This window comes from Scatophagus argus, chromosome 18 (genome assembly GCF_020382885.2).
Source record: "Scatophagus argus isolate fScaArg1 chromosome 18, fScaArg1.pri, whole genome shotgun sequence".
NCBI lineage: Eukaryota > Metazoa > Chordata > Actinopteri > Scatophagidae > Scatophagus > Scatophagus argus.
The window spans coordinates 979,464-993,902 of record NC_058510.1 but is presented as its reverse complement, the minus strand read 5'-3'; the positions used below and the strand labels follow the sequence as shown (position 1 = coordinate 993,902).

The window sequence follows — 14,439 nt, the reverse complement described above, 5'->3', positions numbered from 1 at the left end:
TCACTCTGCGGGGGAAACTGTGGAGCAAAGTGGCTCTCAATTAATGACTCACCTGTTCGATTATTCATTTCCTGTTTGATATCCATAACCCATACAGGCTTAACATCCAACACAAAAATACAAACAGTATTGTATTGTTACGGTATTTATGGAGGCACAGAAAACATCAGGCACACCGAGGACTCCTGTCCTTAATGAGGACGTCATTTTAGCTCTTTTTAAATTCTCCGCATTTTCCTCTTTTGTCTCGTGTTTATCTCAGCGCGAAAAAAGAAGCTAAAATCCACGAACGGCCCATATTTCAACAAAACAATAAAACATATGGAGATTTTATGATTTTTATAATTAAAAAAAACATTTCGATAAAGCAGCAGCAGCAGAAGGAGACTGAATAATTCCTGGAAAACGAAATAATAGGAAAAAAAACTCCTGAGAGTCAATTATCGCCTGTAGGAGGACAGAAGCAAAGCGAGATTTCATGGCGAGCTGCTCATTAAAAATGTATGGAGGGAAGCCTGAGAAATGGAGGAAATCCCGCGGGATTTGGAGAGACGACTGACAGTCTCAGCCCGGTTTTTAATCCGTACGGGAGGGGGATCTGCCAGCACCTTTCAGAGCACCGCGAACACGAGCTGCACGTCAGTGGGTAAACCAAACGACAATATAATTTAATTTTGGACAGAGTGACGACAGTTTCACAGTAAGTAACAGGAAGAAGAATAAAACACGAGAATTTCTTTTTGTGTTGTGCAGGTGAGAAAGGCAGACATGATCATACCTGACTGGCTGCTGACTCTCGTCCTCGAACAGAGAAGGTCAAGTGAAGTTCATCGGACCTGCAGAGGAGCACAGCTGACTGAGACAGAGTGACGACTCAAGCTGAAAGATTCAGAACAGAAAAGATTTCGTTAAGACGAGGAACAAAGCAGTCAGCTGAAATATAGCAGCTGTCCAGACTGCTGCTGGAAACCAGTGAATGTCTGCACTCAGGCAGTGAACGCAGCGTGTGTGTGTGTGTGTGTGTGTGTGTGTGTGCGTGTGTGTGTGTGTCGTGGTGTCAGACAGGAAATCTGCCAAAACCCCAGAGAGGCGTCACTCTTATTTTTCCCATTCACACATGTGATGAGTGTGCAGTCTTGTCCTCCTCACACTCTGCTGGTCCTGTTTTACTTCACCAACAACATCAGCAAACAACAACAACAAAACCAAGACAACACAAAAACACACAACGAGGTTTCGCTCAGTCGGAGCACAGCGGACATCTGAGACAGGAAGACGACGATGAGCCTTGATGTTCTCCTCAGGCTTTAGACAAGAAACGACTTGAGTCAAATACGTTTTCACACAAACAAATCAGCAGACGAGTGAAGTTCACACGACTTCGTACAAAAGTCAGCGAAAACCGGAGCGCAGACTGAGGCAAAGAATTTCAGTTTGAGCTGACTACGGTGACATAACCTGACATAACCTGACATAGCAGGTAGTTGATAATAATAATTAGATTAGTCCTAACTGGGCCTGTTGGTTATACTGGCTGGTAAAGAAGATCACTGAAGATATAAAACATTTCAGTTGGAAATGAAGTGAAATCAGAGGCTGGGAAAAAGGATTAAAAATGTTTTCAGAATCAGAATCAGAAAGACTTTATCGCCATGTAAGTGAAGAGGTTTCACATTACTAGGAATTTGTCTTGGTGATTGGTGCATACATAGAACATAACAAGTAACATATAATAGGAGACTAAAATAAAATAATATAAGGTAACACAAAATAAAATAAGTAAAATAAATATGCTTTTGGATGATAATCAGCAGTAAAGTGATATTTAGCAGACAGGCTGCGTCAGTTTGGTTTCTTAAAGAATTTCTGAATTAGTAAAAACATGAATGAACTCTTTTTTGTCATGTAGCTACGGAGTATTTCAGACCAGTTAAGACCACCAGGCCCTGATGCGAACAGGTGGAAACGCAACGAGACCATCTGTTTGCTCGAGTCCAGCAGCAGGAATGTGTTCAGGATGCTGGTCTGGACAAAGTCACACGGGGACCTTCTGAAAACTGAGACATTTCATTTGTGAAATTTAAAAGAGGCTGACAGCTCGGCCCGTGTGGAGGCAGAACCTTAAATAACATCCTGTCTTCTGTGGGATTTCAGCTCCTGGTGTAAATGGGGCGAATATGAGCCCGCGTTCCCTCTGGAGGAGCAAACTGACTCCAGAACAGCATTATGTGAGGATCAGGGAGGACTGGAATTGAGGTTGTGAGCCGTGGCTGTCGGGTGGAAAAGGCCGCTCGTCATAAACGTGTCCGGCAGCTTCTCGCAGCAGAGGGGACTAAAACAGAGTTTGCTGATGTGTAAATGGGTCAGAGTTCTTACTTTGAGCTAAACAGCCTACATTTCAGCTGCGGGACGCTTCACAGAAGTAGATTAGTGGGTTGGCTCAGAGTTTCTGACAGGATCTCTGCACCTTTTCTGCTTCAAGAGGACCACAGCTTTGCAAGAACTGCTCACGGCGTGTTTTCGACTCCACGGGTCACGTTAGCTTCTCATCCTGACCAGCTTATTAACACGCTCAATGTCCCACAGCTACAAGTCCCCGTCTTCATGGTCCAGGTGCAATCCAGTCAGCCGCAGGGCCACTAGCACCCCAGCTAACTGAGCTAACTGTGGCTTTAGCTACAGCCAAAGAGCCAACAGCACAGTGAGCAGCAGCTGCTCTGGTGATGTGCTGCCCTCCTGCACGTTCAGATCCACCTTCTGAAACGTGAACGTTGGGAACAGTGGTTTGCCCAGGAGTTGATGGAAAAGTTTAGAAGGATCAAAGAGGCCTGTGATGGAGATCACATGTGATCAGGGTTACCACCTTGATAATATAAAACCACTTTAGTCTCCATGACGACTGAGCAAACTATCTGCTGAGGAGGACCAAGAGATGCAGAAGAAAGCGAAAGAGATTTTTCTTTTTTTTGACAAATAAACCAGTGCTCCAAAGAGTGGATTCATTTTGTTTGACGTGCTGATGTAAAACTAAAGCAGGCAGCATTAACATGCAAACACACCAATTTCTCAGAGGACAACTCAGCAGGAATCCAGTGCTCTGCTGGTGTCTCATGTCTGGTTGATTTTGGTGTAAAGCCTCATCACTTCTCTGGATTTGTAGATTCTAAAGTCTTTATAATTCAAACTGAATGTGTTTTGATTGAGGCAGCCAGAATATAAACTGTGTTTTTTTTTCCATTGCACAGGAAACCGTTAAGGATCAGCACTGAAGTCCTGCTTTTGATCGTGTTTCATTTTTGGAAATCATCCTGCAGGGAGTCGTGCTCACCCCTGCCAGCACCCTGCAGAACTGGGTCATTACTTAATATATCACTGCTCCTTTCCTCCCTGCAGACTTCTGAACGCAGTGCAATAAACGCCTCGTCCTGAAGGCTGAGAGGAAACCATGTCAGCCTGCTGGCTTCCACCCAGCAGTCTCACGTGAACCACACGGGCCCGTCATGTGACGGTCTATTGATAGCGCTGCAGAGAGCAAAAAATAATCTGGCGAGAAAACAGACTCAAAGTCGACGTCCAAAAAACAAGCAGCGACGGCCAGTTGGCAGGAAGCAGAGGAAGCCACTTCGCTGCTTCCCTGCAGAAAATAATCAACAAGCTTCCCCAGTCTTTCCCAAAAGTTCACTTGAATTCATTCTGTGGGATTTTCTGCTTGGTTAGTCAGTAGAGCAAGCAGACACCCACTTCAACAATCCCCCTTTTCTGAGCAACTCTTCTCTCTATAAAATGTCAGAAAAATGAGAAATGTGCTCCACACAGCCTCCAGACTAAAGCCAAGAACGCTGCGAGTCATTCGGGGCCCGTTTGAGCTTATTCTGTTTCATTGTCAGGATTTTCAGAAACTACAAATCACTGAAATAAATGGCTGAGAATCCAGAGGCCTCCGTCAGTCGGGCAGGGCCCACCTCAGGGCCCTGATAAAACTGTGTCCCATCACATGAGTCGAGTCAGGTGACACGTTTGTGACCCGCCTCGGTTGGCGGTCAGAACCTGACGAGGACCTGGACCAGTCGAGTGCTCCTCACACCCTGCTGTCAGAGCCGCAGGCTGCGATTCGCAGGCGCAGGCTGGATAAATATGTGATATTACCTTCAGGCTGCGATGGAAGATGGAAATGGGATGAGATCGATGAGGAACAAAGCGAGTGCCGCAGTGACCCGAGCCGTAATGAGAAACACTGCCGAGGAAATTGATCTGCAGGCTCACACGCCTTATTCTGAAAATTAGAGCTCTCAATCACCACGCCGGAGACATAAAGATGTGGTTCTTCATGTTTCACACTGTAATCTGCTAAAATATCTCACCAGGGGGTCAGGGGTCGGCCACAGATCCACCACAGCAGGAGGGCGGAGCTAAGAGTCTTTCACAGACACTTTGGCTGTGGCAGTTTTAAACACTGGGTGATCATGTAAAAAGTCATTAACATTAACCTACTGCATCAATACAAAATAATAATATTCCATGGTTGGACATGGTTGGATGAGTTTGGTGTGGAAGCACTTGACTGGCCCACACAGAGCCCTGACCTCAACCCCATCCAACACCTTTGGGATGAACTGGAACGGAGATTGTGAGCCAGGCCTTTTGGTCCAACATCAGTGTGTGACCTCACAAATGCTCTACTGCATGAATGGGCACAAATTCCCACAGAAACACTCCAACATGTTGTGGAAAGCCTTCACAGAAGAGTGGAAGCTGTTAGAGCTGCAAAGCTGTCTGTGTGTTCAGAATGAGACGTCATTAAAGTCCCTGTCGGTGTGATGGGCAGCTGGCCCAATACTTCTGTCCACATAGTGTATCTCACTGCATGTAATCAACTGGTTCAGATTTACTTTCTGACTCACTTTATGCGTTTGAAATGTGATTTCACATGCGGCCGACTGTCACACATCAAACTCGTGAAAAACTTTGTGACGTGACGACCAGCTGAGCTCAGTGAAACAGAAACGGGAGGATGGAGTGACGTGACTGACCAGCTCGCCCCGGAGACAAGAAAACCACCATTAATCACCTGTCAGAGAGAGACGGAGCTGGACACTGTGGGTCATGACAGGACACACACACACACACACACACACACACACACACACACACACACACCCCTCCTGTCCAGGGAGTGTGCTAATGAGTTTATTACATTCAGCCCTCAGACAATAAATGAGGCAATCAATCAGAGAGGGAACATCTGTGGAACTCCCCCTTAATCGCACAGCAGCCTCATCAGCACTTTAACACAAGGAGGAGGAGGAGGAGGAGGAGGAGCAGGAGGAGCAGGAAGAGCAGGAGGAGGAGCAGGAGCAGGAGAAGGAGGAGGAGGAGGAGCAAGAGCAGGAGGAGGAGCAGGAGCAGGAGGAGGAGCAGGAGAGTCTGCATGCAGTGGATGCACACATGTGGAATTTATTTAGAAGACCAGTGAGAGGACGAAGAGGAGGGTGAAAAGATGTTGTTGGTCTGCCTGACTGTCAGTCAACACATCAGCAGCCCACAACAAATGGAATGATGTTCACTAACACACAGCAACAAAGATCCAAACACTTCAGTGCAGTAACAGACCAGTGCGACCATGTCAAAGTACAACTGAAAGCCCTCAACAATAAAAGTCCTGTCTGCAAAATGCCGGCAAAATGACTCCATGTGACAGACAGTCCGGTCCAGTGGTGTCCAACCTGAGGGGTCGGGCCCTTCCAAAGGGCCCCCAGATAAACCTGAGGTCACATAATTAATGAGAGAGAAGCTGTGATACACACATCAGTTTCCGTTTGGCTTTTCCTGTAATTGTTCATTTTAAGTGTGACTCACTCGTTTTGTGTGTGCGCTTTTATTTTCTCTCTTCTGTCTCGCACTTTTTCACAAAGAGGAAGTCGAGCAGCAGGAGAAGAGGAGGAGGAGAAGGAGGAAAAAAGGAGGCGCCATCTGCAGAAAGACATGGAGGAGAGGAAGACTGTCAGCTGCAAAAAATCCTCTGTGGCTGCACGTTTTCACAGTTTAACAGAGGAGGAAGAGGAGGAGGAGTGTGAGAGAGGAGGCAACATCTGTGGAACCTTTTAATCGCACAGCAGCTTCATCAGCACTCGATGAGGAGGAGGAGGAGGAGGGATACTGGAGGATATCCTCTGCAGTCCTATAAAGTTGTAGACAGAAGTCATTAGCACTCTAACACATGATGAAGAGGAGGGGGCAACATCTGTGCAACACCTTCTTAATCCCTCAGCAGGCCTGTAACATGTGGAGGAGGAGGAGGAGGAGGAGGTGCAATAAAGACATCACATGAGAATCACATCAGCTGAAGAATGAGAGAAGAATGTGTTTCTGACCAGAGAGCTGTCAGGTGTCCCTCACCTGTGGCGGCCATGTTGTCTGTGAACACCCACTTCCTGTCTGGCTCATGAATTAAAACGATGTGCAGTAAGACTCGTCTTTACTCGCACTGCAGAGCTCCTCTCTCCTCCTCCGTCGTAACCACGCCCACCAGTGATGTCACAGCGAGCCAATCACAGCCTCAGTACGCGTCGAAGGTGAAGGTGATACGCGCACGTGTTCACGGCTGTGCGACACACATGATGTCTCCGTGTTCACGCCCTCATGCTGTGTGATTGTGTCAGAGTGGTGATAAGCGAGTTAGCGTCTGCCTGCGAGGCCTTCGTCCCTCAGGCTGCGGTAAACCGAGTTAGCGAGCGCCTGCAGTGCCGCGATAAGTCAGGGAGCGTCTGCATTCACCCACACATCAGTGAAGCAAAAAGGCATCTTTGTCTCATGGTGCATTTTGATTGGACGGGCTGTTAACCGACTCAGGGAGCATCCACGTCCTGATCAGACGGTGAAGGGAAATGTGAGCTCTGTGGCTGCTAAATGCTCCGCTGTCCCCACACGGAGGACCTTCACCAGGAGAGCAAAGCTCGAGTCCCGTGTGAGGCCAAAAGTTTTCACTCACATCCATGTGTTAACTTACATCCACACATAATGTAAGTCAACTTATTTTAGCTGAAACCGCCACATTATCCACAGGTCACATGACTTTCAGTGCAGATGGAGTTAAAGGAGCAACTTGCACAAAATACGACCTGAGCTCAAAGGCGGACATACGGGACAGCACATCATCAGAGCGACCGCCAGCTGCTGCTCTCTTCATGCTGCGCTGTGGCTACGGCTAACATTAGCTCAGTTCGCTGCAGAGCTGAAGAGTTAACTCCACCCCAGCTCTTTGTCTTCATGCCTGACATACAGTAAGGTACAAGTCATCCTGTCCTCTCAATCTCAGAGTAACTTCAGGTGATAAAGACTTAAAGTAATGCCAACATCCTGCTGGGGGTCAGTGAATGCACCACAGTAAGACACTTCCTGTGCAGGACACACACGGTGTCGTGCAGATGAAATGTTGAACCAAGCCGGTGCAGTTTGTAAAAACCCTCCGGTGACATTTTGAAGCCGAGTCTGTGATTTCACTCATCGCATCAGCAGCGAGCGCTCAGCATTTACAGCTGACATTTAGGCATTTAGCTCACTCCGACAGAACGCGCTTCGCCGTTTCACCAGCCGAGGGTGAAACCGGGAGGTTAAAGGTCACCGAGGGATACTGACTGGGACCAACTACTGCTGTGACCTGACTCAGACGTCAGGACGATTTAGTCCTTCAGTTTGTTGGTGAATGGAAGGACGAAGTGCCTGCAGCGAGTCGAAGTGTTCCTGTTCAGGAGTGCGGGATGTTTGAGGGCAGCACGACCTCAGACGCCAAAACAAAACCTCTCAGGCAAAGTGCAACCAACAAAGTGGATCCCGCGCCTTGTTTCCATGACAACAGAGTGCTCCTTTCAGCTCACCTGTTAGTGTCTCAGATCTGATCCTGCAGTGGTTTGTTCTGACCTGAGGGGAGGCAGCCGTCAGCTGGGACCCAAACCATGAAGAGCGGACCTCTGATGGTGACCAGGGCCAAACTGTGGTCCTGCAGGAACACTGACAGCACTTAAACGCCACATTTGGTTTGCATCGACAGAAGCCTCAGACTTTACGACAGGCAGCACGATAACAGAAAGACAGACGGCCAAATGAGCTACAGCAACAACAGCAAAGAAAAACCAGACAAAACAAAGATCAGTTTCTGTGCTTCATTTGTTCACTTACGCTGAACTTTGACCTCCACAAAGCGTCCGGTGGGATCATCTTACTGTGGAAAAGAATGGAGGACGAGTTCATTCAGCTTCTAACGAGCTCTCCGATCCTCGTTCAGGGCAGCTGCAGGACAGGAAGTGAAACCACTCCTCAGTCATGTAGTGAGAGCGTGAACAGAAAGAGCTGAATCTGTCATCCACACTCACAATACTGTCAGTACTGCAGTAGTACTGCATGTCTGGGCCAGAGGAACAGGGAGAAGCAGGACTAATTAGCACCATCAGAAGTCTCAATGTGTGAAGATCTGACACGAGAACAGACTTATCCTCTGCTCATACAGCTGCTGACACACACACACACACACACACACACACACACACACGCTAACTGTTCTGCTGTTGCTTCCACAGGATTCCAGACGTTTTGTTTTGCCTCCATTGATGAAACCTCTTCAGCTCAACCTGACAGCGTGTGTGTGTGTGTGTGTGTTTGTGTGTGTGTGTGAGCTGAACAAGGCGTCCTAACAGCGTGAGACTGACTTCTAAAAATAACTGCCCACCACACACACACACACACACACACGGTGGCTGATTTAGCTTCTGAGACATTGGCTTGGCAAAACCTTTTACCTCCAGTCTGTGTGTGTGTGTGTGTGTGTGTGTGTGTGTGTGTGTGTGTGTGTTTCCATCCTGAGTATGAACAGGTTTGCTGTATGCAGATGAGTTCTGACTGTGAAACACCCTGCTGAAGAGAGAGACACAGAGGAGGGGAAAAGGGGAAGAGAAAAACCGACAACCCAGTTCGGTTACTATGGCAACCACTCCTCATCCTCCAGCCTAACACTCGTGTGATGTGTGGGGCTGCCCTTCCCAGAATTCCCTGCTGCTGTTTCCCAGGGAGAGAGAGCGAGAGAGAGAGGCGCGCTGAGAGAGCAGCCGACTCGTCCACCACGCTGAACTCAAGCAGCGGGTTTTATTTTGAAAGGACTCTGCTGCGCTCGTCTCCACCCACCGACACGTGTAACGGCGAGCAGCTGCTCCTCCATCCTGAACTTTATTCTGAGTACTTCTGTTTAAAGAGGCTCATTAGCAGGTGGCAGCCAGATGTGGCGACACATGAGGATGACGTTATGAGCACAGCAGCACGTGCACACCAACAGGAAGACGCCACTCGTTAACACGCCGCTTGCAGTGCGAAAGCAGCCAGTCAGCACTGAGATGCGACTTACTGCCTGCTTGTGACGTCTGAGCGGATGGCGAGTCTCACGTCCATGTTCTACATGTGTTATAAGCTCGTGGTCCTGACCGAACCCTCATGCAGGAGGGAAGGGCAGGGCAGGGCAGGTGTGTGAGGTTCACACACCTGAGGCCCCAGGAGGAGAAGACGCCTCCTGCCATCAGGACCCGAACCAGCAAACACCTGGACTGAATCACCTGAGAGTGAATCTCTGAGAACGTCTCCGAGCGGCTGAATCTGAACCTCCGACTGCTTCTTGTTTTCCACCGCAGACACTCTGAGCCTGCTGTCCCAGGAGGGGGGAGAGGAGGGGGAGGCGGAGGGAGGGTGACAGATGGGTGTAGTCGCTCACCCTCCGACCCACACACACACACACACACACACACACTGCCGGCGTGGTGTGGATGTGTGCACGCATGAATTTATTGGATTTGCACAGATCAAGTGAAAGCCTGACGAGAGACGCGAGGCGCCCGGCGGGGGCATCGAGTTCGCCTCGCATTCATCGTGACTCAAAGAGCCGACGACTCAGAGACAGAAGACCTGATGGCGACCTGACGAGGGACAAACGAGCGCCAGAGAGAAAAGAAAGATGACACAGAGATGAAGGACGGGACAGAAAGAAAGACAAACACAAACGTAAGAAAAAACTTGAGAAGAACTGAAAATAAAACAGACGTCTGATGTTCTCCTGACACAATCTGAAGCTCCTTTCTCATCCTTTTCCTTCTTCCGCATTTCAGGGTCGGACTGTGATTTGAGTTCGAATCCTCCTCAGACTTTCTTCATGTGTCAGTCGGCAGTCTGATTTATTTCTGTTTTTCTGACGTTTCCCCCTCACGTCATGTGAAGAACACAAACTCCACACTCACCAACGTTTGGGCTCAAAATCCACACTTTAACGCCGAGTTTGTGTCCCGTCTGACAAAACGTTTGACCTCCACATGCGCTGACCTGCTCAACGTGACGGAATCGAACAAAACGTTCAACCAGCGCAGACGGAAAGAAAGAAAGAAAGAAAGACAGAAAGAAGGGAGGGATGGAGGGATGGAGGGAGGGAGGAAGGGAGGGAGGGTGGGAAGCTGCTTTGTTGAAATCCCATCTCAGACTTTGAGCAGGGTCAAACGAGGGCCCAGTTGGACTGTGTGGGGGGTCTGGACCGGATTTCCACCGACTGCCTGACAGACGGGACATGAACATCTGTGACAGATGTGGACGAGATGTGGACGAGTTGTGTCATCGCCGCAGCTGGAGAGCCGAGACTCTGAGAGACTCGTCCTGTCACTCGTTAAAGACCGTCAGGGTAATCAGGCAGGAAATGAAATCAACTCAAAGCAAACAACAGTAGGTTGTTTGTTTGTTTGTTTGTTTGTTTGCTGTGAGCGGTGGCTGATTTATTTTTGGCTTCACATCTGCACCTGCGGCGAAGAACAGACGAGTCAGGACAGGTTGGGCTTTAAAGCAGGAAGTGATGTCATCAATGAACAGATTTGACAGCATGTGTGTGAGAGAGACAGAAAGGTCGAAAACCAGAGAAGATGAATGATCTGTGTGTGTGTGTGTGTGTGCGTGTGTGTGAGTGTGCGTGTGTGTGCGTGAGTGTGCATGTGTGTGTGTGAGTGTGCGGTTTGCCCTTTGAAAGCAGCATCAGGATGTTTGATGGATGGCCTCTTCCTGTGTGTGTGTGATTGGCTGAACATGACGATCTGACGCTGTGAATTTATTTCTGGTGCTCCAACATTAAAGGAGTAGTCTGACATATTAACAAACAGGCTTATTTATGTTAGCGCGAGTCGTCGTGTATGAAACTACCTTCTGGGTGACTGATGTGATTCTGTGTTGGAGGACAATCTGAGCTGTGCAGCAGGGGCACATTTATATGATTTACACCAAACAATTAATTAGAACGCCTCCGTGCACTCGTCCTGAAGGTGAACTGAGTGATCTGTAATAGGAAGCCTGTGGAGTGGACGAAGCTGATCTGGAGTCAGTTTGTTCTGATTCACCTGATGCAGTCGAGGCTGCGGGAAACGTGTTTCACATTCTGCTTTCAGAGCAGCTCAGCTGTGCAGAGCTGGAAGCTGTTAAAACTCAGAGTAAGAGTTTGAGTTGTTATCCCACTGCATGCTGAGTGTGTGTGTGTGTGTGTGTGTGTGTGTGTGTGTGTGTTCCATTAACATGTAAATGCTGAAGGCAAATGTTTCTGTAAGTAAGAACAGTGTGTGACATGTCATGGCTGGAATAATTCACAGACACACTAACTGCTTCTACTGACTTCTGTTTGTTCACTGAGTCATCGAGGCCCACAGAACCAAATCCCAGCATGCACTGGGGGAAATCGATAGAATAGAAACACGGTATAAAGAGATCCTTTCTTAGCAGGCTGGAGTTGATACAACCAATCAAAAGTCCTGTTTTTCTTCCATTTGAAAGTCCAAGTCAGCAGCACAGAAGTCATCTGAGTCTGAGTTGAACTGAAGCGGGTGAATTTCTAAGAAGATCCCTGCAGAATCACAAATGTGTTGAACATCTCTGACTGCTTCACCGCCTGCACTTCCTAAATTCAATCTGACAAAGTTGGCCTGAATCTGTTGGCCCGCAGCTACACAACACCAAAACTTTTTCAACAACGATTTAAGCAGAGCGGAATCAATAATAATCAACATCTGAATCAGAAAATCTCCTCCTCACAACACTGAATCTCCCTCAAACAGCTGGACAACATTTGTCTTCTCTTTCATTTGCCTTAAACATCCTTGAATCTCCTGGGAAACACCTTCACATCTTTCTTAATCATCCCTGAATCTTCCAGGAACAACCACAACCCTGAGACAACAAGGAAGTTTCCTAAAATATCCCTGAATGTTTCAGAAACACCCTCAGATCCTCTGAAACATTCACAGCTGGAATCAGCTGAGTGTGAACGACAGGAGTCCGAAGGGGTCCTGGACACCTCAGTCTGCACAGACACGGGGAAGCCTGGACCCGGACTCGGTGCATAAGGTCTGTTACTATCAGAGGTCACACTGTGTCCCTGCCCAAGATCCAATCAATTCAGACCGGACACACTGGAGGGTAAACCTCAGAGGACGTCCACCTGAGAGAGAGACAGTGAGTGAGTGAGTGTGTGTGAATGTGTGTGAGTGTGTGTGTGTGTGTGTGTGTGTCTTTAAAGTTATCTTCCACTTTATCTCAGCATGTCGCCTGAAGGACAGAAGAGTCAGTCTGCAGCGAATAAAAGTCAGCGACACCCTGAGAAACGAGTTCAGATGTCACGACTCTGAGCTGTTTGTGGTGTGTGTGATGAGTGTGATGATGAAGGCGGTTTTATACTCACCACACACACACACACACACACACACACACACACACACAGGCGATCGGTCCAGCCAGCTCGGTGTTGCTCTCTTCCCATTGGCTGTTGTGCTTTCAAAGCTAACTGGTGCCAGCTGTTTTCGACCACATCATCTTTTGGTCTTTATTTACTTTTACTTTGCAACAGGTGGAAGAAAACGATTAAACACTTATTAAACACTGATCCGATTAATGATGGATGTGAGTTTAAAGCACTCGAAAAGCGCTCTGCATACACATTAATTATTATTATTACTGTTAAATTACCTGAAAGAGTTCAACTGAGACTTTCTCCTCTGACAGGAAGGTCTGAATGTTAACACTCGGAAGAGTCACAGCGATTAAATATTCAAGTGTGTATTTTCTGTGTGTGTGTGTGTGTGTGTGTGCGCAGGCGTGGCCTCAAACTGTCAGAGCTCAGCTTTAACTCGAGCGGAGCCATCGAAGGCAGACAACCTCCCACTGCATGACTGGCAGGGTGGCCTTTGCCTCCAACTCTGTGAGTGTGTGTGCACCTACACTTCATACACAGAGAGGACCGGAACGAGTTTTTAACCATACAGTGTGTGTGTGTGTGTGTGTGTGTGTGTGTGTGTGTGTGTGTGACGTTGCAGTATGCAGTGTATGATTGCAGCAGCCTGCGTATCGTCTCAGCACACTGACACAGCTCTGTCTGCTTATTATGCTGTGTGTGAGAGAGAGTAGGAGTGTGTTTTCTAACGAGCTGTTTTTAAATGATGTGTGTGTGTAAAAATTCACTCTGCGAGAGCTCCCAGAATTCATTGCATGGCTGAGTGGAGTGACAGGCGAGGCCATTTAATGCCTCAACACTGGCAGAGATTGACTGACAGGGTGGCATTTGGAAGCCTGGGTGTGTGTGTGACATTTCAGCAGGAGTGTGTGGGATGTGAGGAGGGAGACGAAGGCCTTCTGAGGCCGTCGATTAGATTTATTGTAAAATTACTAGGAATGAAGGCTGTCAGAGAGCAGCTGTGCCCCCCGAACTGAAGCCTACAGTGAGCCTTCAGTAGCGTTAGCATTAGCGTTAGCATTGTTCAGTAGCACAGCATGTGAACACTGTGATAACACTCTGTTGTGATCAGTGTTTGTTGCTCTTGTGCATTGTTTCAATGATTCAGTCACATTTAGGAGCAACATGTGAGAATATTAGTTTAAAGCGTTTAAAAACTGAGCTAACATCATCAACATCTAGTGACGTTAGCATGCTAACCAGCTAGCCCCAGCCTATCCTGTACTGTAATACCACTTTGTACCTCTGGGGGTGATTGTGAGTCACTGCAGCATCCATCCAGTCTGCCTGAAGGTTTTCTTGCTGGGTTTGGCTCCAGGTGGGCGCTAACGGATGCCACACAGCTGTTCTCTGCCACGTCCTGGTCCTCAGCACTGTGTTCCCGGCCGTCGGTCTCGGAGGCTGTGATAGGTCCCGGTCTGGCTGTGTTCACTGAGGCTGAGGTCCTGTTGCCTGTTGGCCTGGCAGCGGTTCTGGTGCTCTGAGCTGAGCAGAGTCAGCTCACGGGATCTCTGGGCGCACAGCTAACTGTGCTAACTAGCTAAGAGCAGCTACAGTTAGCAGCAGCTAGCAGTGCTGCTGTGGGCGTGTCTCTGACCTGAACTTCTTATAAGCTCAGGTCAAATCTGCACAGTCTGTGTCCACGGACTTCACAG

The 14,439-nt window shown here is 48.2% G+C and overlaps 1 protein-coding gene across 1 annotated transcript in view; it reads right to left on the bottom strand.

The window, feature by feature from the left end:
* Window positions 1-13,332: 13,332 nt before the first annotated feature.
* The window catches only part of fars2 (phenylalanyl-tRNA synthetase 2, mitochondrial), a 73,202-nt gene continuing 72,095 nt past the window's right edge, over window positions 13,333-14,439 (bottom strand). Inside the window, exon 12 of the mRNA XM_046371835.1 lies at window positions 13,333-13,358. The gene's annotated coding sequence lies outside the window, so the exon portion shown is untranslated. The remainder of the gene's footprint in view (window positions 13,359-14,439) is intronic.